Raw genomic sequence first — 27,473 nt, forward strand, 5'->3', positions numbered from 1 at the left:
GCCAAAGAATTGTGGGTCAGCAGCAGAGACAGTCTGTGCTGAGACTGAAATGAAGGTTTTGACTCTTTCAACAGCCCTAAATCTCCAGGAACACCTGGGAGGTTTGATTATTAAAGCTGCCCTCCCTCCCTAACCGCTCAGACACATGCCCCACATTCAGGGAAGACAGCACCAACAACACACGCAAAGTTGCACCAATTGGACCCCACAAGAATTAGACCACCACACACCACAAAGACAAAGTTGAGGAGAACTGACTTGAGGGAATCCAACTGCTGGTCAGAGAAAGTTTACTCCACCAAGCCGGGAAGCTGGCTGTAAAGGGACACCCCCCTTTTCTTGGGAAGTTATGGTGTTTAGTGAATTTTCTCTGTCACTAGACTTATTGCTTCATCTGTTAGAGCTATCTTAACTCTGTTGTTCCCTGGGCCCACATTGGAAGTCTTTCGGGCTTTCTGTAATGGGCTTCTTAGGGGACTTGTTTTAAAAAAAGAGAAAAAAATAAGAAAAAGAAAAAGAAGGGTTCCCCTTGCATACGTACTGGGCTACTGAAATGCTTAGAGGGAAGGAGTTTTAGGCCATTGAGGAACAGTCAAGAAAGCAGAGGAACCAGCTTTTCAGACAAGGGGCCTCACCCTCTGGATTTGCATATGTGCCTGATTCTGTTTGAGCACTGCCCTTCTCCGTATTATGTTCACCCAAACTCAACAGTCTCTGTTTTTATTTTTGGGTTTTTTTTTTTTTTAATTGCTGTTTTTGCTGGCCCCATCTCCTGTCCGCCAGGCTGACTGCTCCCAGATTCTCTGGTGTCTGGTGTCAGTCTATCTGTGTTTGGAGTTTTTGATCAGCAGTCTGAGTTTTCAATCAGAGCTGCAACTGTAGTTCTCCCTCCTGGTTCCCAGCACCGATGGTCCCTAGTCCCGTGGGACTGTGCCTGGCAGGGAGGGACATGGGTCCCCTGACCACACGAAGTTACAGATTTTGCTGATCTCAGCTGTTCCACACGTTCGTGAGTCTTGTATGAAGTATGCCCCAAATCAGATTGCTCGGCGGTGTCTGATTCACGCAGTTCCTGGCTTTCTACCTACTTCCCTGCAGGAGAAACTAAAACCCACACCTCAACACTCTGCCATCTTGCCCGGCCGGCCCTGCCCTTCTTTCTGATGCACGTTGAGTCCCAACCCTACCAAAAGAAAACATGTTAACAGGATTTTAAAACAAGGAAGACCTCTATATTACACATCTATTAAAACTATTATATTACTTTATTGAATTTTATTAACTTTTAAAAATATATCAATAAATAGGGAACTCTGTATCTATCTATCTGTCTATCTATAGGGAACAATAGCTGGTATACAGCTGGTACACCAAAAATCCTAGTAACTCCGATTATATTAGGTAGCCGTAGTATTCAGCAATTTCCATATCTTTCTCTCTTTGAACGAAAAACTGCACTTTCCCCAAAGATGTGTATTTGGCAGCATTCTCACGCTCCTGTTGAGCCTTCCTCTTCATGGCCTCACGCTCTGGTCTCTGCTCTTCTGTGATGGGCTTTGACATCACCGGCTCAGGAACATTGGGCTTTCTCCACGGAATTGGTTGAGAGGCGAAGTCTTGGAGTAGAAACTGGTTTTGAGGCTTGGGTGGGGACTGGAGTTTGTTCCCAGCAGTGGGAACAGGGTCCCGTTGGAAAGAAGTGCAAGAGGATGTTTTGTAGGGTGCAGGCCTCGAAGGAGCACACGGAGGAACACTAGGTCGGGAAGGGTTGTTTAAACCTGGCCGGGTTGGTTTGGTCAAAATTGGCCGAGCTGGTCTGGCAGAGCCTGCCCAGGATGCATTGGCAGGAGTTGGCCACGATGGATTGACGGCAGTAGGTTGTGCTGAACTGGTAGAAACAGGGCGGGCGTGGTGAGCTACAGAAAGCCGACGTGAGGCCAGAGACTGTGGCCTCCGAGGAACAGGTCGAGTTGGAGGCTTGTCTATGGTCAGAAAAGGCAAAGGTACCAACTTGACCTTCCCAGGAGGTGGCCGCTCGTATTGGGATGGAGAGGAACACTCTTTCTCAGCACTGCCTTCTGCTTTCTGGGCTTTGACTTGAGATTTCTCCAGACCTTTTCCGTCACGTGGAGTATCCAGCCCTGGTTTGGTAGCTGGGGGTCGTCGGTGGTCCTTGGTGTTGTTTGAGTGTCCCAGGGTCTGTAAAGTAGGAAGTCCCCTTTTCTTATCAGTCTTCTTCCCCAGTGCATGAAAAACCTGCACAGATTCCAGCATGTGCATGCCCAGGCCACTTCTTGGCTTTTTAAAGCTCTCTTGAATAAATTCAGGTTGATTTTTCTTCCTCTTTCTCTTGGGAATGGTTGGCTTTTCTTCCCCCTTAACTTTGTTGCCTGTCTGCTTACTTTCTTCAGGTTTCTTGGAGTTGTTTTCTCTGGACCTTTTGGTCTTTTCCTGCCCATGGCCCTGAGTTTTGCTTTTTTTGCTGGATGCTGTTTTCTGAGGTTTCCTGTTAGAAACCTTGGCAGTAAGAGCCTTGTCACTGGCTGCAGCATTGCAGACAACCACTTCTTTCTCTAACAGGCACTCGGGGTTCTTTGGCTGGATTTTGGCCTTCGGAGCTCCACTGATAGGGTCAAAGGCTTTGTGTTTGTTCTTCCTGATTTGCTCAGAGGGACCCTTTATCACACTTGACTTTTCCTGCACCTGATTTGCTTTGATGGTGTTGGTATCTTTGGCTTTCATTGCCTTGGGACCTTTAGACTGATCAAGGTCCTTCAACGAATTGAAGAGCTGGGGGAGGTGAACATCCTCCACCAGTGTAGCAATATCTGCAAGACCACTGCTAGACTCCATCCCATTTTCAAATGTCCCTTGGTCCTCAAGAACCATGCTGTTCTTTCCAAGATTAGCTTTTTCAGAACACGTCTGCTCCTCTTGGCCGAGGGGATAAATGCAGGCCAGTAGCTGGTGAATATCAGGGATTTGTATGGGGAGGAGTGGAGAACCTTGATTTTCTATTGTGACCTGGTAGGCCTCCAGAGGCTTTGAAAGCTTGGTTTTAATCTCATCCAGTTCTGTTTTTTCCTGGCTTGTAGCTGGAGGCAGTGCAAGGAGATTACCAGAATTGTTGACGGGAACTCTCATTGAAATGTCTTCAAGTTCAGATTGTGGGTTAGTCTCAAATATCTGGATATTTCTGCTGCTGCAGGACTTGGAGAATTCTGGAGTTTTTGAAAGACAAAATGTCTGACTTGGAAGTTGTAATCCCAGGGAAGTCTCCATCCTCAGGGAAGTTTCCATCACTACAAAGGAATCGAGGAAAAAGTCAGGTCCTGGTAAGTGAGATGCTCCCTGTAGGCACCAACAACAGGCAAGGAATTTCTACAACTCATCATAAGCACCATGGACAGGACCATGGATTTGTAAATAGGGGGCTGCTGTTCTGGTTTTGATGAGTGATTATTTGATTTCATTGCTTCTTGGCTTTCTTTGTATAGCATAGGATTGTTATAAGTCAAATAAAGAAAGTGAATGTGATTGCAAAATTATGAAATGTTTTATAAAGCCTAGCATCCTCATATAGGGTTGTTTCAATTCTCTCCACCTTTCACCCCATGGAATAGGTGAGGGAGTGGAAGTCTTTCTCCAAGAATGTAAAAGCAAGGACAGATTTTGAGCCTGCTTTCTTTGGGTGGGATCTCTGAACATAAGATCTTTAATCCTGGTGTACATTAAGGAAGTGAGGGAAAGTTAAAATGACACAGTTGCAGTATGAGTTCTGAAATGCTTTCCGAAGGAGACTAAAGTGAAGGATGATAAAACGGAGTTAATTATAGCACAGTGATGCAAGGGATGTGATGATCTAGAGCAGTGAAAAATGTAGTATCCCTCAGCATGGTCTTGGGTTTCTCTTAAGCATAAAAGGCCATTACAGTGTGCCACCTATGTTAGGTATTCTTTATGTACACAGAGTCTGAAAGCATTAGAGAGCACTTAGCGAGAGTAGCAGCTAAAGTCTCAGGGCTTCAATTCTACCTGGGTGTGGGCTCACCACTTTCCTGGTGCAGATTTGACCTCCCTGCTGAATGCTGAGCTTATTCCTCTCCCTTCTTGCCCATTGTACTCACCTTGAAAATCTGCTTCTGTGATGGGTTGAGCAGACACAGAGTAATAAATTCCGGAGGTCGTGGCTAGTGGTAGGCCATTTGTGGGTTGAACCTCCTTGAGCGCCAGCACCATTTCTTGTTGAGAGGCAGACGCCCTGCCTCCTGTGTATGACATGGAGCCATAGGACTGCAGGCAGGAGCCATGGTCTCCAGCAAGTAGGGGCCCCAGTGTGCCTTGATTGTAGTAATATATCTGGCTCCCTTCCTGGTATGGAAGTGACAGGCTATTTCCTGGATTTGGATTCTGAGATGCTGTTCCCTGAACTAGGCTGGCAGACAGTGATGGATGCAGAGGGACCCTGGTATTGTTGTCTGAAGTTTGATCATATTGGGTTGACATAGGCATGGAAGAAGCAGCTGTGTCCTGATCAATGACAGTGACAGAGATGTCAGCAAGAGAAGATGACTTCTTTTCATTGCTTCCCGTGATGTCCCATTCAAGAATACCTGGATAGGAAGCAGCTGAAGTGGAGATCTGGCTCTGGCTGGAAACTCCAGACAGCATGGTTGTGCTAGAATGTTGGTAAAGGTAGGCTCTGCCCATGAGTGGTTGGGAAGAGGTGCCAGAGGCTGATGGCAGTAGCCATGCCGAGCTGACGGCTGGTGCAGGAACCCTAGGGAAGTTGTAGTCATTCCTGTTAGGGGAGCTGCATTGCTCACCGCAGGAAGAGAGAGCTGCAGAAAATGTGGAGTTCCAAGGAAAGATGGATTTTGGAAATTTTCTGTAGGACACAAAGTGATGAAAATTCACTCAGATTGATATATTTTCAGTGTATTTGAGGACCAATTATCTTAAGGTTGCCATCAGGAAACCTCTAATACCAGTATTCATTGAGATACCAAATATCAAACTTTTATAATGGTTGAAGTGCTGGAGCAGTTGGGTACTATTCTGTATTACCTACCTCTGCTCCCAACGTGGGCCTAGATGTGCAGAAGATCCAAGTAGTCTGCTTCATACACTGTTCTCTAGGCTAGAAGCAGCAACCTTCTCCCTGCCTTGTCTTCCCCTTGAGCCTGCATCACTCTGGACAATACACTATTTCCTGGATTTGAAGCTCTCTAGAACTGAAAGTCCTCAGAGAACTTCTGTCTTAACACTTATTTTATGAGTGAGGAACTTGAGACTCAGTGATGTGGGATGATGTGTTCAAGTTCTCCTGTATGTTTGCAGCGTTACCAGGTTATAGGGCCTAGGTATCCTGACTCCCTTGCCAGAGTCTTTGCTCTGAGCAGTACACTGTGAGAAACTGGGAGAGACAGAGCTTTTAACAAAGGCATGCTTTGGGTTCATTTGAATACAGTACAGCTCTTGCCATTGTAATCTTCCGAGTCTCATTTTGCTTGTGCAGTTTATATGACATTTCCTAGAATTCGTGAATAACCCAGTCCAGTTGGTAAACCCTTTTCAGGTTTGCCTTCTGCTTCTAATTCAAAATGACTACCTGAAAGGGAGTGTCTCAAAAATGTTTTTTCAAAGAAAAAAGTTATTTAATCTGTTTGAGCTTTTGGTTCCTCATCTATAAAGTGATTATAATAGTAATAATAACAATTCATGAATGATTAAAGGTGATGTATCATGTATGATGTAAATGGAGGAAGATACAATAAGTTCTAGAAAGATAGACGTAACATACTAATGATGAAAACCATGTCACAGAACGAAAAAGAAATATATAGATGTTAGTGAAACCTGAGGTACGTAGCAAGCATCAAAACATAATAAATTTTCAAATAAGGAATTTCATTACATTGCTACTCTACTCTGTTTTAGTGTATACTATTAATCCAAAGCAGCCTACCATAGAAGATGATTTGTATGGATTTCTAAGTAGTAGATACAAAGAAAAATATATTAATAAAAATTGCCCAGCAAGCAGCAAAATGAAGTAAATGAAAATGTATAGGTAGCCGCAGGCTATGTAGACAGATATTTCAGTAAAAACAGGTACAAAGCAGAGAGCAAAATAACAAATGTTCAAGGAATTCCATTATCTTGCTCATTCATGTCTCTGACAATCACTTGCCAAGCAAGTAAAAAAGATATTCATCCTAAAAGAAATTGATATTTCAATTTAATGTAGCCACATAACAAGCAGAAGAGAACACTTAACAAGTATCTTGAAGGTTTTTATGTTCATCCATGAAACCTAGATTATAATCATCTTCAGTATCCAGGAAAATGTTATACCCAAAGCCTAAAAAAGAATCATCACCGCTAGAATCTAAATTTTCCTTTTAATTTTAATGTAGGGAAAGCCCAAAAACCTCCATAAAATTGTTTTAGATAAATGTGGAATTAGAGACCTGGTGGATTCACTTTTTCTTCTTTGGTAGTTAAGGTCTAAGAACATGATGACAGTTGGCAAGTATGCTCTCCATTTAGTAACTTTAAAAATGAAAAGTATGCTTTCACTGAGAATTTGTCCTGATGTGAATGAGTAGACATCACCTTTTAAACTTTATTTTTAAAGGTAAAATGTCTGTTGTTAAAAAATCGGAATGAAATAAAAAGCATACACTGAAAACTGTTCTCTCCACCTCTCCTTAGATAACCATTTTATCAGTTTCTTGTTTATAGGTAGCATCATTTCTAAAGCATACTTCTAAAATGTTTTATTGGAAATTGTCAAGTGCCATGTATGTTCTAAGAGGCAATAAAAAATAACCAATTTTTTAAAAAAGTTAAAAAAAGTAAGTGTGGTTATTCTGATAAGCTATTTTCTCTGGAGGTTATCTAAGCATTTGCTGAGAGCAGCTTCATTTTTCTCTGCTCTGAGTAGATTTCACTTATGGTTCCTGCTTGAATTTTAAATCCTTGGTTCTCCTTCAACATTCCACCCTAACTACCTTTTTTTCCTTGAGAACCCACCACACACTTTCCATCTCCTGCATTCTCACATTTTCTTCTCCCTCTTGACTTCTGCTTGATAAAAACAGTCCTGAACGAACAGGGATTGGCATATCTGCCTCCTTAGATCCCAGTTCTCGCTATTCTCTCTCTTTTCTCCTGGCCTAGATGAGAAACTCCAAAACATGTGAATGTTACTTTTTGAAACAGCACAAATTTGAAATTCTACAGTTGGAATATTAGTAGAGACCGTGCGAGATGAAACAGCTTTCTTCAGTATAAATTGCCAATTTTCCACGTCGCTTAGGTCTTCTATTTCTGTTCAAGCACTTTTAAGAAGTCTGTGATTTCATTTTGTTTGTGTGCCCTTTAAAACCCAATATTAGAAAAAGAAAGGACCAATGAGATCAACCAATCTAATAATCCAATATAGCAGACAAGGACATGGATTCTGAGATTCAATGACTTGTACAAAACTACGTGGCTAGTAAATGTCAAATCCAAACTGAAATTAGGTCTACCGATTTCCAGTTCAATATTTCCTCCCAGTATTCCACACTATTTTCTCTCTACTATTAAATTTAGGGGAAAATAAATCTGATGGAAAAACATTTTAAACAGTTTCTTTCCTTACCTGACATGGTCAGAGAAGAGGAAACACCACTGTGGTGACAAGGGTTGAAGAGACGATGCTAGATGGGGAATGACTGGCTGAAGCCAAAGAGAGCACGTGTCCAGTAGGAAGGGCACTGGCCACTGGTCACGTGCGATGATCTGAATTTATTTACAGACATCTCCATGGAAACCCCAAGATTCTACCAGATGGTGGGGGGTTTGGTGGGTGAATGAGGTCACAAACAGGCAATTTAAAGGTATATGATAGCCAATAGGGAGTTCAAATCCCCTGCAAGAAGATGGGATTGGGTGGAGGGTAGGAGAGCTTTAACAGCACCTCCATGGCCGAGCCGTGAGCAGGTGAAATCCAACAAGAGAAATGTGGTTTTCCCACTTTTCCCTCAAGCTCTTAGTCTAGGAAATCTGCTCAACATTTCTTGTAAATGTTCATTAATATAATTAGCCAGTGGTTAATTACATTTTATATATTTATATATTTATATATTTATATAGTTATCCTTAGTGAGGAAAAAAAGGGACGGCTTAGGTAGAGCAATAAAAATAATTGTGAAACCACATCAGTCCATCTGAGTAGTGAACTTACCGCAGATTTTAAAGACCAAAGGAGAGGATTACAGAGGTTTTTTTGAAACGTGTTGATGAGTGCGGTGACGTTTGTTGATTGCATCTTGCAGGGAATAATGTGGTCCCAGGTTCTTCTCTGTCGGTATCTTGTTGGATCCCCCCATCCTTTAGCTGGGTTGGGCTGGGCAGGCTTGGACTTCCATCTCTCTTCTGCCTTCCTTTTATTTCCCTTCGTCTTTAGGCATTGTTTCTGAGGTAAGCCTTGATCTTGCATTCTTATGTTCAAGGACGTTACTTCATGTTAATTTCCAGCAGCAGGGGTCTTCATGGAAAGCTTGATGCTTTACTAAATGGATTCTCCCCATGAGAAGCAGACACCAGAGAGCTAGCAGAAACAGATGACTGCAAATCCTCCCTCTCGTGGCCTTTGTTCACCATTCTTTTGTCTGTGATTTTCTACCTCTGGCTCCTGAGATCAGGCAGGCATCCTTCTGTCCCAGTGTTTTATGAAACAGAGGGATTTCAGATACTTTTCCCATCCTTCCTTATAAATGTTCCCGGTGTGGCAGTTACTGTAGCCTCCTCCCCCTTACAAACAGCCACCATGGAATGTTAGGCCTCTAGGATTCTCTCTCTGCCATAGTTGGGTTCAAGGCCAGGCAACATGAAGAGGAGAAGAGAAAGAAGAGGACATTATCAGACAATAGAGACCAGGCAAGGTGAAGGGGCATAGGAAAAAAGTATCCACAGGGGTTTACTTGTTTCTGTAAGAAACAAATCTACCCACTTTGCCCTCATGGTTTAAATGTTCCACTATTTTTGTATTAACAGAACTTAGACAAACCAGTAGTTTTTAAAATTAACTTCTTTATTGTGAACTTTGCGATATATACATAACAGTGATAACTTTCAAAGTACAATTTAGCAATACTTAAGAGAATAAAGTTCAAAGAATGTCATGGGTCACCATTCCACCAGTTCATTTGTTTCCAGTATTGTAAAATATAGCATACGTACAGAAAGGTGTTAACTTTCATTGTATAACTCAACAAGCAGTTATATAGGTAATTTCAAAAATGTTATGGGTTACAGTTCCACAATTTCAGTTCTTTCCTTATTACGCAACATAGGGTATATACAGAAAGGTGAAGACTTTGAAAGCACGAGTAGCTGGAGCGCAAATTTCAAAGGATGTTATAGGCTGCAGTTCCACCATGTCATTTCCCTCCTTCCAGCTTTTGCCACATCCCAGCATCTAAATATCTGTGTATATAATTTTATAAAGTTTCAGTATTCATAGATCTTTGTTAAATCTTATCTTGTTTGTTGCTACCCCTTCTTCTCACTTAATCTCTTTCTCCATCTTCAGAGGTGTCTAGGCAGTGAGCCCAGCAATTTGTTCATATTGAAAAGGGCTGTTGACAGTATGGGGAAGGCGGCTGCATCTGAAGGGGACTCTTTCTTTTTTGGCTCAGTGGAGAAAGCCCCAGTCATTTCCAGTTTCCAGTGCTGTGACTTGGGGAAGGGTGGAGACAGCACAAGCAGAGAGCGAGACCATTAAAATGCTAATCACCTCCACCTGGGGGGTCTGTCTTCTCTAGGAGGAAAGGGGTGGGACCCTTTCCATTCAGAACCAGACCCCAGAGCCTGGGGGAACATGGCCATGGCCATACCTCCTCACACCAGTCAAGAATTATAGGCTAAGTGGCATCACCTGCTGGGCAGAAAAGCACAGTGACCTGAGGCATCAAAGGGTGGAGCAATTTTCTAAGACACACCTGCAGGGAAACCAGATACTGAATATTTCTTCCCTCTGGGACCTGTGCCTGTTCTGGTCTGGGAAAACCTGATTTGGATAAACAAGGAAACCATGCCTAGACAACAGAAAACTACAACCTACACTAAGAAAAACAAAGTTATGGCCCACTCAAAGGAACAAATGTACACTTCAACTGAGATACAGGAATTTAAACAACTAATGCTAAATCAAATCAAAAAGTTTAGAGAAGATATTGCAAAAGAGATAGAGGCTGTAAAGGAAACACTGAGCATATATACGGCAGAAATCAAAACTTCAAAAAAACAGCTAGTAGAATCTATGGAAATGAAGAGCGCAACACAGGAGATGAAAGACACAATGGAAACATACAACAGCAGATCTCAAGAGGCAGAAGAAAACACTCAGAAAGTGGAGAACAAAACACCTGAAAGCCTACACGCAAAGGAGCAGATGGAGAAAAGAATGAAAAAATATGAGCAACATCTCCGGGAACTCAAGGATGAAACAAAGTACAATAATGTACATATCATTGGTGTCCCAGAAGGAGAAGAGAAGGGAAAGGGGGCAGAAGCAATAATAGAGGAAATAATTAATGAAAATTTCCCATCTCTTAAGAAAGATATAAAATTACAGATCCAAGAAGCGCAGCGTACTCCAAACAGAAGAGATATGAATAGGCCTACGCCAAGATACTTAATAATCAGATTATCCAATGTCAAAGACAAAGAGAGAATCCTGAAAGCAGCCAGAGAAAAGTGATCCATTACATACAAAGGAAGCTTAATAAGACTATGTGCAGATCTCTCAGCAGAAACCATGGAGGCAAGAAGGAAGTGGTGTGATATATTTAAGATACTGAAAGAGAAAAACCACCAACCAAGAATCCTATATCCAGCAAAGCTGTCCTTCAAATATGAGGGAGACCTCAAAATATTTTTTGACAAACAGACAATGAGAGACTTTGTGAACAAGACACCTGCCCTACAGGAAATACTAAAGGGAGCACTACAGGGTGATAGAAGACAGGAGTGCGTGGCTTGGAACACAATTTTGGGAGATGGTAGCACAACAATGTAAGTACACTGAACAAAGGTAACTATGAATACGGTTGAGAGAAGAAGGTGGGGAGCATGTGAGACACCACAAGAAAGGAGGAAAGATAAAGACTGGGACTGTGTAACTTGGTGAAATCTAGAGTATCCAACAATTGTGATGAAATGTATAAATATGTTGTTTTACGAGGGAGAACAAGCAAATGTCAGCCTTGCAAGGTATTAAAAATGGGGAGGCATTGGGGGAGGGATGCAATCAGCATAAACTAGAGACTGTAACTAATAGAATCATTGTATTATGCTCCCTTTAATGTAACAAAGGTGATATACCAAGGTGAATGCAGGTAAGAGGGGGGAATAGGGGAGGCATGTTAGACACTTGACATTGGTGGTATTGTCTGATTCTTTATTCTACTTTGATTTAAGGTTATTTTTCCTTTTGCTGCCTCCTAGCTGTCATTTTTTTTTCTTCCTTCTTTTGCCTCTACCTTCTTTGACTCTCCCTCCTGCCTTGTGGAAGAAATGTAGATGCTCTTATATAGATAGATAGCGGTGAAGGTGGTGAACACATAAATGTATGACCATGCAGAAAACCATCGATTATTTTCATGGGATGGAATGTATGGTGAGTGAACAAAACCATATTAAAAAAAAAAATGGGTTGATGACAAAACCTTGAGGGCAATATACTGAGTGAAATAAGACAGATACATAAGGACAATTATTGCAGGGTCTCACTGATAGGAAGTAATTATAATATGTAAACGCATAGACACAAAATATAAGGTACCAAGATATAGGACGAGGCTTAAGAATGGGGAGTGGTTGCTTAGTATTAGCAGAATGTTCAATTAGGATGAACTTAAACGTTTGGAAATGAACAGGGGTGTTGGTAGCAAGATGTGAGAATAACTAACAGTGCCGAATGGTGTGTGAATGAGGTGGAAAGGGGAAGCTCAGAGTCATATATGTCACCAGAAGGAAAGTTGGAGGTCAGAAGATGGGAATGTATAAAACCGAATCCTATGGTGGGCAATGTCCATGATCAACTGTACAAATACTAGAAATCGCTTCCATGAACCAGAACAAATGTATGACAATACAATTAGAAGTTAATAATAGAGGGGCATATAGGGTAGAAGTATATACCTATTACAAACTATATACTACAGTTAGTAGTATTTCAACATTTTTTCATAAACAGTAACAAATGTACTATATCAATACTACGAGTCAACAATTGATGGGGGCTGGTTAGGGATAGTGGCTGGTTAGGGATAGTGGATATAAGTGGTCTTATCGGGGATAAAGATGTTGACCATCTGGTTTTTTTTTTAATTTTTTTTAATTTATTTTTTATTTTTTTAATTTTCATTTTATTGAGATATATTCACATACCATGCAGTCGTACAAAACATATCGTACATTCGATTGTTCACAGTACCGTTACATAGTTGTACATTCATCACCTAAATCAATCCCTGACACCTTCATTAGCACACACACAAAAATAACAAGAATAATAATTAGAGAGAAAAAGAGCAATTGAAGTAAAAAAGAACACTGGGTACCTTTGTCTGTTTGTTTCCTTCCCCTACTTTTCTACTCATCCATCCATAAACTAGACAAAGTGGAGTGTGGTCCTTATGGCTTTCCCAATCCCATTGTCACCCCTCATAAGCTACATTTTTATACAACTGTCTTCGAGATTCATGGGTTCTGGGTTGTAGTTTGATAGTTTCAGGTATCCACCACCAGCTATCCCAATTCTTTAGAACCTAAAAAGGGTTGTCTAAAGTGTGCGTAAGAGTGCCCACCAGAGTGACCTCTCGGCTCCGTTTGGAATCTCTCTGCTACTGAAGCTTATTTCATTTCCTTTCACATCCCCCTTTTGGTCAAGAAGATGTTCTCCGTCCCACGATGCCGGGTCTACATTCCTCCCCGGGAGTCATATTCCACGTTGCCAGGGAGATTCACTCCCCTGGGTGTCTGATCCCACGTAGGGGGGAGGGCAGTGATTTCACCTTTCAAGTTGGCTTAGCCAGAGAGAGAGGGCCACATCTGAGCAACAAAGAGGCATTCAGGAGGAGGCTCTTAGGCACAACCATAGGGAGGCCTGGCCTCTCCTTTACAACAACGGTCTTCCCAAGGGTAAAACCTATGGTAGTGGGCTCAACCCATCAAACCACCAGTCCCCTATGTCTCTGGTCACGTTAGCAACCATCGAGGTGGGGTAGCCCAATACCGCTGCATTCTCCACAGGCTCCTCAAGGGGGCACTACATCTTTTTTTCCTTGTTTTTCTTTTTTTTTGTTTTTAACTTTCCCTTCTTTTTTAAATCAACTGTATGAAAAAATAGTTAAAAAGAAAATAAACATACAATAAAAGAACATTTCAAAGAGACCATAAGAAGGAAGTAAAAAAAAGACAACTAACCTAAGATAACTGCTTAACTTCCAACATGTTCCTCCTTTACCCCAAGAAAGTTACCTAATATAGCAACATTTCTGTGAACTTGTTCCTACTATATCCATCAGAAATTAACAGACCATAGTCATTCCTGGGCATCCCCAGAACGTTTAATAGCTTATCTGTTCTCCTTGGATTATTGTTCCCCCTTCCTTAATTGCTCTCTATTTCTAGATCCCCTACATTCTACATTATAAACCATTTGTTTTACATTTTTCAAAGTTCACATTAGTGATAGCATATAATATTTCTCTTTTTGTGCCTGGCTTATTTCGCTCAGCATTATGTCTTCAAGGTTCATCCATGTTGTCATATGTTTCACGAGATCGTTCCTTCTTACTGCCGCGTAGTATTCCATCGTGTGTATATACCACATTTTATTTATCCACTCATCTGTTGAAGGACATTTGGGTTGTTTCCATCTCTTGGCAATTGTGAATAATGCTGCTATGAACATTGGCATGCCAATATCTGTTCGTGTCACTGCTTTCCGATCTTCCGGGTATATACCGAGAAGTGCAATCGCTGGAACGAATGGTAACTCTATATCTAGTTTTCTAAGGAACTGCCAGACGGACTTCCAGAGTGGCTGAACCATTATACAGTCCCACCAACGATGAATAAGAGTTCCAATTTCTCCACATCCCCTCCAGCATTTGTAGTTTCCTGTTTGTTTAATGGCAGCCATTCTAATCGGTGTGAGATGGTATCTCATTGTGGTCTTAATTTGCATCTCTCTAATAGCTAGTGAAGCTGAACATTTTTTCATATGTTTCTTGGCCATTTGTATTTCCTCTTCAGAGAAGTGTCTTTTCATATCTTTTGCCCATTTTATGATTGGGCTGTCTGTACTATTGTCATTGAGTTGTAGGATTTCTTTATATATGCAAGATATCAGTCTTTTGTCAGATACATGGTTTCCAAAACTTTTTCCCATTGCGTTGGCTGCCTCTTTACCTTTTTGAGAAATTCCTTTGAGGTGCAGAAACTTCTAAGCTTGAGGAGTTCCCATTTATCTATTTTTTCTTTTGTTGCTTGTGCTTTGGGTGTAAAGTCTAGGAAGTGGCCGCCTAATACAAGGTCTTGAAGATGTTTTCCTACATTATCTTCTAGGAGTTTTATGGTACTTTCTTTTATATTGAGATCTTTGGTCCATTTTGAGTTAATTTTTGTGTAGGGGGTGAGGTAGGGGTCCTCTTTCATTCTTTTGGATATGGATATCCAACTCTCCCAGCCCCATTTGTTGAAAAGACCATTATGACTCAGTTCAGTGACTTTGGGGGTCTTATCAAAGATCAGTCGGCCATAGATCTGAGGGTCTATCTCTGAATTCTCAATTCGATTCCATTGATCTATATGTCTATCTTTGTTCCAGTACCATGCTGTTTTGGTAACTGTGGCTTTATAATAAGCTTCAAAGTCAGGGAGTGTAAGTCCTCCCACTTCGTTTTTCTTTTTTAGAGTGTCTTTAGCAATTCGAGGCATCTTCCCTTTCCAAATAAATTTGATAACTAGCTTTTCCAAGTCTGCAAAGTAGGTTGTTGGAATTTTGATTGGGATTGCATTGAATCTGTAGATGAGTTTGGGTAGAATTGACATCTTAATGACATTTAGCCTTCCTATCCATGAACATGGAATATTTTTCCATCTTTTAACATCCCCTTCTATTTCTTTTAGTAGAGTTATGTAGTTTTCTTTGTATAGGTCTTTTACATCTTTGGTTAAGTTTATTCCTAGGTACTTGATTTTTTTAGTTGCTATTGAAAATGGTATCTTTTTCTTGAGTGTCTCTTCAGTTTGTTCATTTCTAGCATATAGAAACATTACTGACTTATGTGCATTAATCTTGTATCCTGCTACTTTGCTAAATTTATTAGCTCTAGTAGCTGTATCGTCGATTTCTCAGGGTTTTCCAGATATAAGATCATATCATCTGCAAACAATGACAGTTTTACTTCTTCTTTTCCAATTTGGATGCCTTTTATTTCTTTGTCTTGCCAGATTGCCCTGGCTAGCACTTCCAGCACAATGTTGAATAACACTGGTGACAGCGGGCATCCTTGTCTTGTTCCTGATCTTAGAGGGAAGGCTTTCAGTCTCTCACCATTGAGTACTATGCTGGCTGTGGGTTTTTCATATATGCACTTTATCATGTTGAGGAAGTTTCCTTCAATTCCTACGTTTTGAAGTGTTTTTATCAAAAAGGGATGTTGGATTTTGTCAAATGCTTTTTCAGCATCTATTGAGATGATCAATTGATTTTTCCCTTTCGAATTGTTAATGTGTTATAGTACATTGATTGATTTTCTCATGTGCAACCATCCTTGCATGCCTGGAATGAACCCCACTTGGTCATGGTGTATGATTTTTTTAATGTGTGTTTGGATTCGATTTGCAAGTATTTTGTTGAGGATTTTTGCATCTATATTCATTAGGGAGATTGGCCGTTAGTTTTCCTTTTTTGTAGCATCTTTGCCTGGTTTTGGTATTAGATTGATGTTAGCTTCATAAAATGAGTTAGGTAGTGTTCCATTTTCTTCAATGTTTTGAAAGAGTTTGAGTAAGATTGGTGTCAGTTCTTTCTGGAAGGTTTGGTAGAATTCCCCTGTGAAGCCATCTGGCCCTGGGCATTTATTTGTGGGAAGATTTTTGATGACTGATTGGATCTGTTTGCTTGTGATGGGTTGGTTGAGGTCTTCTATTTCTTCTCTGGTCAGTCTAGGTTGTTCATATGTTTCCAGGAAATTGTCCATTTCCTGTACATTATCCAGTTTGTTGCCATACAGTTGTTCATAGTATCCTCTTATAATTTTTTTAATTTCTTCATGATCTGCAGTTATGTCACCTTTTTCATTCATTATTTTGTTTATATGGGTCTTCTCTCTTTTTGATTTTGTCAGTCTAGCTAGGGGCTTGTCAATCTTGTTGATCTTCTCAAAGAACCAACTTTTGGTGGTATTTATCCTCTCTATTGTTTTTTTGTTCTCTATGTCATTTATTTCTGCTTTAATCCTTGTTATTTCTTTTCTTCTACTTGGTTTAGGATTGGTTTGCTGTTCATTTTCTAGCTTCTTCAGTTGATCCAGTAGTTCTTTGATTTTGGCTCTTTCTTCCTTTTTAATATATGCGTTTAGTGCTATAAATTTCCCCCTCAGTACTGCTTTTGCTGCATCCCATAGGTTTTGGTATGTTGTCTTCTCATTTTCAATCATCTCTATATATTTAGCAATTTCTCTTGCCATTTGTTCGTTAACCCACTGATTGTTTAGGAGTGTGTTGTTTAACCTCCAGGTATTTGTGAATTTTCTAAGTCTCTGATGGTTATTGACTTCTAATTGTATTCCATTGTGGTCAGAGAATGTGCTTTGAATAAGTTCAATCTTTTTAAATTTATTGAGGCTTGTTTTATGTCCCAGCATATGATCTATTCTGGAGAAAGTCCCGTGAGCACTAGAAAAGTATGTGTATCCTGGTGATTTGGGATGTAATGTTCTGTATATGTCTGTTAAATCTAATTCATTTATCAGATTGTTTAGGTTTTCAATTTCCTTATTGGTCTTCTGTCTGGTTGATGTATCTATAGAAGAGAGTGATGTGTTGAAGTCTCCCACAATTATTGTGGAAACATCAATTGCTTCCTTTAGTTTTGCCAGTGTTTCTCTCATGTATTTTGTGGCACCTTGATTGGGTGCATAGACATTTACGATTGTTATTTCTTCTTGTTGAATTGCCCCTTTTATTAGTATGTAGTGGCCTTGTTTGTCTCTCAAAACATCCCTGCATTTAAAGTCTATTTTATGTGAGATTAAAATTGCTACACCTGCTTTCTTTTGGCTGTAGCTTGCATGAAATATTTTTTCCATCCTTTCACTTTCACTTTCTTTGTGTCCCTGTGTCTAAGATGAGTCTCTTGTATGCAACATATTGATGGTTCATTTTTTTTGATCCATTCTACGAATCTATATCTTTTAATTGGGGAGTTTAATCCATTTACATTCAATGTTATAACCGTGAAGGCATTTCTTGAATCGGCCATCTTATCCTTTGGTTTATGTTTGTCATATTTTTCCCCTCTCTCTATTACTATCCTTTATTGTACCCATACCAAATCTCTTTAGTAGTGAACCTTTCTCCAAGTCTCTCTGTCCTGTCTTTGTTTCTCTGTCTGTAGGGCTCCCTTAGTATCTCCAGTAGGGCAGGTCTCTTGTTAGCAAATTCTCTCAGCATTTGTTTCTCTGTGAAAAATTTAAGCTCTCCCTCAGATATTAAGGAGAGCTTTGCTGGATAAAGTATTCTTGGCTGGAAATTTTTCTCACTCAGAATTTTAAATATATCGTGCCACTGCCTTCTTGCCTCCATGGTGGCTGCTGAGTAGTCACTACTTAGTCTTATGCTGTTTCCTTTGTATGTGGTGAATTGCTTTTCTCTTGCTGCTTTCAGAACTTGCTCCTTCTCTTCTGTGTTTGATAGTGTGATCAGTATATGTCTCGGAGTGGGTTTATTTGGATTTATTCTATTTGGAGTTCGCTGAGCATTTATGATTTGTGTATTTATGTTGTTTAGAAGATTTGGGAAGTTTTCCCCAACAATTTCTTTGAATACTCTTCCTAGACCTTTACCCTTTTCTTCCCCTTCTGGAACACCAATGAGTCTTATATTTGGACGTTTCAGATTATCTATCATATCCCTGAGGTCCATTTTGATTTTTTCAAAATGGACACAGATTGCTGTGTGGTGTCCAGTCCACGCAGTTCCTGGCTTTCTACCTACTTTCCTGGAGGAGTAACTAAAACATACAGCTCACCAGTCTGCCATCTTGCCCCGCCTCTCGCTACTGTATTTTTGATTTATAACTCCACTATTTACTTCCTACAGGATCTAAAATACATAAACTGTAATGATAAATCGGTGGTTTTGGACTCAATGTAAAATATGTAATTCTTGACAAGAACTACATAAAGGTGGGGGAATGGAGGAGTATAGGAACACAGTTTACGTGTCCTATTGAAGTTAAGTTGGTATCAGAGAAAAATAAGATTGTTATAGATTTAAGATGTTGAATTTAAGCCCCATGGTGAACACAAAGCAGGTATCAGAGAATATGACCAAAGAGGTGAAAAGTAGAGTAGGGGTTCCGAGAAGTGGGGGAAGGGGCAATGGGGAGTTAAGAAATGAGAGTAGGGTTTCTGTTTGGGATGAAGGGAAACTTCTAGAAATGGATGGTCGGAAGGTGATAGCATTGCAGCAATCTAAATGTGATTAATCCCACTAATGTAATGCTAGGGAGTGGGTGGAATGGGAAGATTTAGGCTATATATATGTTTCCACAATTGAAAAAAAGAAGACAGTCTAAATAGATGACAATTAAATGCCAAGGATGATCCTGGATGGGATCTGAGGATGGAGGAGAGGAGGCTCAAAGGGACACAGATGGGACACAAGTTAAAAAAAAAGGAAATATAGAATGTAAGCTTTATATCAATGTTGAGTTTCTTGAACTTCTTAGCTGTGCTTAACGAGATTGCATAAAAGAATGTTCTTGTCCATGGGAAAGGTATATGTGAATTATATTGTTTGTTCAAAGATATGTGCAGCTTGCTCTCATATGTTCAGAGGACAGAGCAATAGATGATGGATGATAGGGAAGGAGGGAGGGAGGAAGAGAGGGAGGGAAAGAAAGAAAGGGTGGTGTGACAGGATGTTAAAGGTGGTGGATCAGGGTATCGGGGGAGGGGGTTGGGGTATGACGGAGTTCTATGTATGGGGTTTGTACTGTTTTTGCAACTTTTCCTGTAAGATTGAATTTATTTCAAAACAAAATTTATTAAATTTAAAAAAATAAAGTAGAAATTAAAAAAAAACAACAGCCATTTCACTGAGATAAACACGTGCTTCTTATTCCCATCCACACACCTCAACACCCAGCACAGTGTTTGACATATAATACTTAAATCTTTGTCGAAAGAGTGTCCATCTGAATTGGCGGTTTCTGGGCATTTTCTCCTGTGTTCAGCCCCCTCTCTATGTGGTTGTCCTAACTTCTCAATCCATCTTCTGTGGCCTCTAAAAGGGGGTTCCTGGGCTTTCAGAAGGCACCCTGCCCAGCCTTTCTGCCTGAAAGTCCACCAGCAAGAGGGGAGAAACCAGGAAGACCTCCCTTGGTTCCTTTTCCTCCATGCAACCACAGATCTTTCTTGTATATCCTCATTGTTAAAGGCCTTTTCTGGCTCTCTAGACTCTAGTTATTTAATTCAGTGTCAGGATTGTTTAAGGTTTTATGAAGATGTATAGTTGCCCCAGTACTGTCTCTGTTCATGCAGTAGAGTTAGGGAGATGAAATAGCTTTTTGGCGGAGAAATGTGGGACTGGTTTCCTGTATGTCTTATGGAAGTCACCCAAGAAAGAGCAGCCTCACTACCTGACAGTCACTGCTGAAGCACCTGGAACATAAAATAGGATATGGTAAGTGTCAAATAAATGCTATGGCAAGAAGAACCATAGGAAATCCAAAAGAAGGCAAAATTACTCCAGACATGGGTAATCGAGAACTTCCTCTAGAGGGTTTGTGACTTAAAGTAGGTATAAAAGGTTAGTTATTGTTCTGATAGATGAATATGGTAATGGATTCATCAACACCAAGTCTTTGGAGGAAACTGAGTGCAGAAAATGTATACCTTCTTGTAATAATTTACTCTTCAAAACGTTTCTTCCAGTATTAGTTGGAAGACTCAACATTGTAAATCTGCCAAATCTTCCTAAGTTAATTTATAAATTTAACGTTATCTGAACTATAGGAATTTTCAGAGTTGGCTGATTCTAAAACTCATTTGGAAAAATAAACATAAATAACCAGGAAAATTCTGAAAAAGAAAAATACTAAGGTATTTTCCTTCAGATATTAAACCATATTAGAAGTGTGTTACTGGTACTCAACTAGCAAAAACAGATCAATGGAACAGATTGCGAAGCACAGAAATAAGCCAAAATATATAAAAGAATTCAGAAATAAAAATTATCTCTCATATATGCAGATGTTGAAGAAGTATTTATAAGCTCTAAATATGAGCAGGCTCTCCACCTGGAGCTGGGGATACAGGAGTGAACAAAATTAATACGGCGCTGGCTTTCTGGTCGACCTTCTGGGAGACCAATCTGAAACAAGTAAACACAGAAATAAAGATATAGAATTGAGTCTATTTTCTTCCCTGTGATCTCTCTGGGAGAAAAGATTGTAATATAGCTTGTAAGTTCCAGAAGAGTGGAAACTTTTCTTTGCATCTCATTATAAGTTAATATTACAGAGTTTGAATAAATGCATAGTATACTATAAGATTTTAAGTACACATTTGCTGTTTCTTATTTCATTCTCTCTGTCAGAGTTTTAAAGGTAATCTTGCTCCAGAAGAATGTTTTTCCCCTTTGGATCTTTTTAACAAAGTCCGACAACATAATGAAGAACTTAGATTGATTATTGATTTAGCTTATACAGAACACTATTATAAACCAGAGGTAAAGGAAACCCTTAATTGAAAGGAACTGGAAGGATAGCTAACTTTCTTGAACATGAACCTTTTCATTTTCATGCTGTAATAATTCATGCTAATTCAGTTGTCATTTATGCTAATGTGAAGTCTAGCTTTCATGGGTAACAGTTTAAAAGGGGAACCAAGTAGTTTCCTTAGTTACAGGTTTGTAATTGCTGTCTCAAAATGAGATTGAAGACATGTATTGAGCTATAGTATAATATTTGGCAGTAGGCTCTGTATAGGATTAAGAAATTTTATAAATATCCATGTTCTATATTTTGGAAGTGAAGTAATCTATTAGTAAGAATAGTAGTGGCATGAAAAGCAAGAAAGGGATATATATTATGCCTTTAGCATTTAATATTTTTTAAAATTCATTTTTATTGAGATATATTCACATATCATACCATCATCCAAAGTGTACAGTTGTTCACAGTACCACCATATAGTTGTGCATTTATCACCCCAACCTATTTTTTGAAAATTTTCCTTTTACCAAAAAATGTGGAAAAAAAAAAAATAAAAGTACAAAAGAACACCCAAATCATTCCACCCCCCACCCTATTTTTCATTAGTTTTTTGTCCCCATTTTTCTATAAATAGTGCTTTTTAGGATTTAGTGCAGTGAAAAGCTAGAAATAAATACCTGAAAGTATCAAACTACAATCCAGTAGCCTTGACTCTTGAAGATGATTGTATAGCAATGCAGCTCACAAGGGGTGATGGTGTGATTGTGAAAGCCTTGTGGATCGCAGTCCTTTTATCCAGTGTATGGATGGATGAGTAGAAAAATTCAGCACTTATTTTTTTTTAATTGCGGTTGTTCAGATACCATACAACTATCCAAAGATCCAAAGGGTACAATCGGTTGCCCATGGCACCACCACAAAGCTGTGCATCCATCAGCACAATTTTTTTTCAATTTTTAGAACATTTTCACTACTCCAGAAAAGAAATAAAGACAAAAAAAAGGAAACTCAGAACCTCCCATACCCTTAACCACGTCCCCCTCCATTATTGATTCATAGTTTTGGTATAGTACATTTGTTACTGTTGATGAAAGAATGTTAAAATACTACTAACTGTAGTATATAGTTTGCAATAGGTATATATTTTTTCCCTATATGTCTCTCTGTTATTAACTTCTAGTTATAGTGACCTACGGTTGTTCTAGTTCATGAGAGGGATCTCTAATATTTGTATAGTTAATCATGGACATTGTCCACCACAAGATCCACTATTTTATACATTCCCATCTTTTAACTTCCAACTTTCCTTCTGGTGACATGCATGACTCTGAGCTTACCCTTTCCACCACCTTCACATGCCTTTCAGAACTGTTAGTTATTCTCGTAACATGCTACCCTCACCCCTGTCTATTTCCAGACATTTACGTTCACCCTAGTTGAACATTCTGCTCATAATAAGCAACTGATCCCCATTCTTTAGCCTCATTCTATATCCTAGTAACTTATATTTCATGTCTATGAGTTTACGTATTATAATTAGTTCCTATCAGTGAGACCCTGCAGTATTTGCCTTTGTGTGTCTGTCTTATTTCACTCAATACAGTGCCTTCAAGCTTTCTTCATCAACCCATTTCTTTTAAGATGGTTTTGTTCAAACACTATACATTCTGTCCTAAGTAAACAATCGTTGGTTCCCCGTATAGTCACGTATTTATGTATTGAGCACCATCGGCACTCTCTATATAGGGACATTTCTTTCACAAAGATGAAGGAAGAGTCAAAGAAGGCAGAGAGGCAAAAGAAAAAGGCAAGAGAGAGAAAAACAAACAAGCAAACAAAAAAACTTGATAGCTAGAAGGTAACAAAAGGAAAGATAGCATTAACCTAAGGTAGACTAAAGAGTCAGACATCACCAGTGCCTGGAGTCCCATACCCTTCCCCTATTCCCCACCTCCCCATATGCATTTAGCTTTGGTATATTGCTTTTGTTACATTAAAGGAGGCATGATACAATGTTTCTGTTAATTCTAGCCTCTAGTTTGCATTGATTGTGTTTTCCCCCCAATCCCACTCTATTTTTAACACCTTGCAATGTTGAAATTCATTTGTTCTACCTCATGTAAAAACATATTTGTACCTTTTATTACAATTGTTGAGCACCCTAGGTTTCCCTGAGTTACACAGTCCCAGTCTTTGTACTTCGTCTTCTGTTCTGGTGTCCCACATGGGCCCAGCTTTCCCCTTTCAACCATATTCACAGTCATCTTTGTTCAGTGTACTTACATTGCTGTGCTACTATCTCCCAAAATTGTTTTCCAAACCTCTGACTCCTGTCTTTTCCTTTCTGTCTGCAGTGCTTCCTTTAGTGTTTCCTGTAGAGCAGGTATCTTGTTCACAAACTCTGTCATTGTCTGTTTGTCTGAGTATATTTTCAGCTCTCCCTCCTATTTGAAGGACAGTTTTGCTGGATATAGGATTCTCGGTTGGTGGTTTTTCTCTTTCAGTATTTTAAATATATCACCCCACTTCCTTCTTGCCTCCATGGTTTCTATTGAGAAATCCACACATTGTCTTATCAAGCTTCCTTTGTATGTGATAGATCGCTTTTCTCTTGCTGCTTTCAGGATTCTCTCTTTATCTTTGATGTTTGATAATCTGATTATTAAGTGTCTTGGCATAGACCTATTCAGATCTGTTCTGTTTGGGGTACACTGCACTTCTTGGATCCATAATTTTATGTCTTTCATAAGAGATGGGAAATGTTCATTGATTATTTCCTCTATTATTGCTTCTGCCCCTTTTCCCTTTTCTTCTCCTTCTGGGACACCTATGACATGTACATTCCTGCTTTTTGTCTTGTCCTTAATTTCCCGGAGACATTGCTCGTATTTTTCCATTCTTTTCTCTATCTCTTCTCTTGTGTGTAGGCTTTCAGGTGCCTTGTTCTCCAGTTCCTGAGTGTTTCCTTCTTCCTCTTGATATCTGCTGTTGTATGTTTCCATTGTGTCTTTCATCTCTTGTGTTGTGCCTTTCATTTCCATAGATTCTGCCAGACGGTTTTTCGAGCTTGCAATTTTTACCTGATGTATCTCCTGTGTTTTCATTATATGCTTCAGCTCTTTTGCCATATCTTCCCTTAACTTTTTGAATTGACTTATTATTAGTTGTTTCAACACCTGTATCACAGTTGAAGTGTAAGTTTGTTCCTTTGGCTGGGCCATAACTTCATTTTTCTTGGTGTAGATTGTAGTTTTCTGTTGTCTAGGCATGGTTTCCTTGGTTACCCCAATCGGATTTTCCCAGACCAGAACAGGCTCAGGTCCCAGAAGGAAGAAATATTCAGTATGCGGTTTCCCTAAGGGTGTTTCTTAGAAAATTGGTATACCCTGTGATGCCTCAGGTCTCTGTGCTTTTCTGCCCAACAGGTGGTACCTGTTAGCCTGTAATTCATGACTGGTGTAAGGACATGTGGCTGTTCCTCCCCAGGCTCTGGGGTCTGGTTCAGAATGGAAGGTGGGTAGTAGAGCTTGGAGCCACCTTTCCTTTTAGAGAAGACAGACCCCCTAAGGGGAGGTCATCAGCATTTTAATGGTTCTCTCTGCCTGTGCTGTCTCCAGCTTGGTCTGGGTTAGAGCACTGGGAATTGAAAATGGCTGAGGCTTTCTCCACTGAGCCAGAAAAAACAGAAAGTCCCTTTCAGAGCTAGTCCAAGGCTACCCTCTGGCTCTCCAAGGTCAGTCATCACCTCTGTCTGCTTGTTGGGGATTCGTATCTCGTAGTGAGCAGTTCACACTCACTAATTAAAACCCCAATTGGAGCTCAGATGAGCTATATTCATTTGCTGGGAGAGAACTTTTCTCTGGCACCACCAGGCTTTGCAGCTCAGGCTGTGGGGGGAGGGGTCTCCTGACTTGGAGCTGCAGTTTTTACTTACAGATTTTATGCTGTGATCTTGGGCATTCCTCCCAATTCAGGTTGGTGTATGATGAGTGGACAGTCATGTTTGTCCCCCCGCAGTTATTCCAGATTATTTACTAGTTGTTTCTGTTTTTTTTTCAGTTGTTCTGGGGGCACTACTTAGCTTCCACTCCCCTCTATGCCACAATCTTATATCCTCTCTTTAGCATTTATTTTGAATAGTCATCTGAACATGGGTAAACATCTTGGTAAAAGACATTTATTCTCTTAAGTTTTATGCTTTCTTATCCTATCATCTTTTGATATATATTCTGTGGACTCATGCATGTGGCATATCAGTGGGAAAGAATTATCTTTCTTCAAACCAGTTCCTTTGGAAACAGTAAGGCCTAATATTTGTAAATATTTGTGTAGCAGCTTATCTTGTAAAAAGCAGTTTCGCACTCATTAACTTAATTGCTGTTAATTTTCACAATGTCCTGTGCTGATGGAGTAGGAGTATCTCCTATTGACTGCTAACTCTGTGCGAAGCTCAAGGGATAGAGCATTACAATTAATAAATAATTTTATAAATGATGAAACTGAAGTGAAAAGAAGGAAAAATTGAAACTTGAACCTGGTTCTTCTAGTTTTTAAACTAGTTTTAAACATACACAAAAATAGACATGATATTTGTGGATGCTCATTGCACACCCATAAACTCATCATCCAGCTTCAGTATTTATCAACTGATTGCAGTCTTGTTTCGTCTGTACCCCTACCTCTTTCACACCATTTATACAATTTCATCTGTACATTTTTTGGTATATATATTTAAAGGATAGGACTCTTATTCCACTTTTATTCTTTCATATCAATTCCTTAGTATCATCTAACACCCAGTGTTCAGATCTTCAGTTGTCTTCTAAATGTCATAAAAATTGTTTTAAGAGTTTGAACGAGGTCCAAATAATGCTCATATTTTGCAATTGGTTGTTAGGTTTCCTTCATCTTATTTGGTTTTTAGTTTTTACTGTGGTGATGTACATATAACATAAAATTTTTCATGTTAACCACTTTCAAATATACAGTTCAATGGGTTAATAATAAATGCTATGTAATGTATAGGCACCCCTCTATGTTTCTTTAACTTTCCTTTTTTTTCCTTGAATTTTAATCTTTAATAATCCAGGTAGTTTGTCCTATCTGAATATTGATGATTGCATCCCCATGTGTTATAATGTAATTCTTACTCTTTTGTTTTCTATAAACTGGTAGTTGAACTTAGAGGCTTAAAAATTTTTTTGGCAACACAGTTTCATAAATGAGGATGTGTCCTTCCATCAGGAAGCATAGAATGTCTGGTTTGCTTTTTGTGATGATAGCAGTCATTGATGATTCTGGCTAAATTTATTCATTCATTAGTGGCCACCAAAAATAGATTCTGAAATTCTTTTTGTATTTATCAGCTGGGAATACTTCTAAAAAGAGAAGCTTCCCCTCATAAATCATTTGGTTACGCAGTTATATGCTATATATAGGAAGAGCATAATTCTTTTCCTATATTTAATAGTTTTCAAAATATTCAGATAGTTTACTAATATCCTCCCCTTTTTAAGATTAAAATTTTGTTTTGTTTATTTTTAGTATCAGTATACACTCATGGATTTAAAAGTACTTGGTGTTTCAATCCATTGCAGTTACTATTCTTATGTACACATAGCCCTATTTGTGGCCAGTAGGAATGTCTCAATTTTGTTCCCTAGTCCTTTTGACATGACTCTAATAATCTTCGATCACTTTTTTTTTCCTATTTGTATGCAAAAAATGTTCCATGCTCATCTTGTCTGTTTCCTGCCTCAGACCTGAGATCAACCATTTCTCCAAGGAGCTTTGATTCCTTTTAGTAGAAATTATTTTTAGAGATTACCATCTGAGTGCTGAAAGAGTGCATCACTACTTGGCTGACATTATTTCTAGGCCTTTTCAATGGACAGAGCTAGGAAATGTTTACTTTTTAAATATCAGATACATTCTGGGTTCATTCTGATACTCTCCATTTAAATTCAGAACTACAAGATTTTCACTTAACCTCTGTCTTATAGCCATATCTGTTCTCTCACCCTAAGAATAGAAGTTCTTAACAGTGCCTGGTATTTGCTCTCTCTCACAACTGAAATCCGGTTCTTCTGACTCTATTCTATTATTCTACTTAAATCACAGATGCTTTATGAAGGCAGTGGCCTTGAAATGTAAGCTATTAGACTGGTCTATTTATATAACTTTTCATTATATATGCATTCATACACATGGACTTTGCTTTCAGAGTTGCAGGCCTTTTGAGTATTCTCTGGTTTTAATGAAAATGAAGTGATACTTTGTGGTTGAAAATGGCTCTTTGATCAGAATTACTAGCATACCAACTTTATTATTATCTTTCAGTTTATACTCTGGCTCTAATTCATCCTTATTTTTCTCCTCCAAATGACATAATACACATTTTTTATCATTTTGCTTTATATGATTTACCAGAAATGATTCCTCATTTAAAATTTTTTACAAT

General features: G+C 39.2%; 1 protein-coding gene and 1 pseudogene across 1 annotated transcript in view; one reads left to right on the forward strand and one right to left on the reverse strand.

The window, feature by feature from the left end:
• The window catches only part of DUSP11 (dual specificity phosphatase 11), a 227,357-nt gene that overhangs the window by 158,003 nt on the left and 41,881 nt on the right, over positions 1-27,473 (forward strand). The gene's annotated exons all lie outside the window — the stretch shown is intronic.
• Positions 1,393-8,756, reverse strand: LOC119512854 (annotated as a pseudogene).

Source organism: Choloepus didactylus, chromosome 17 (genome assembly GCF_015220235.1).
Source record: "Choloepus didactylus isolate mChoDid1 chromosome 17, mChoDid1.pri, whole genome shotgun sequence".
Classification (NCBI taxonomy): domain Eukaryota; kingdom Metazoa; phylum Chordata; class Mammalia; order Pilosa; family Megalonychidae; genus Choloepus; species Choloepus didactylus.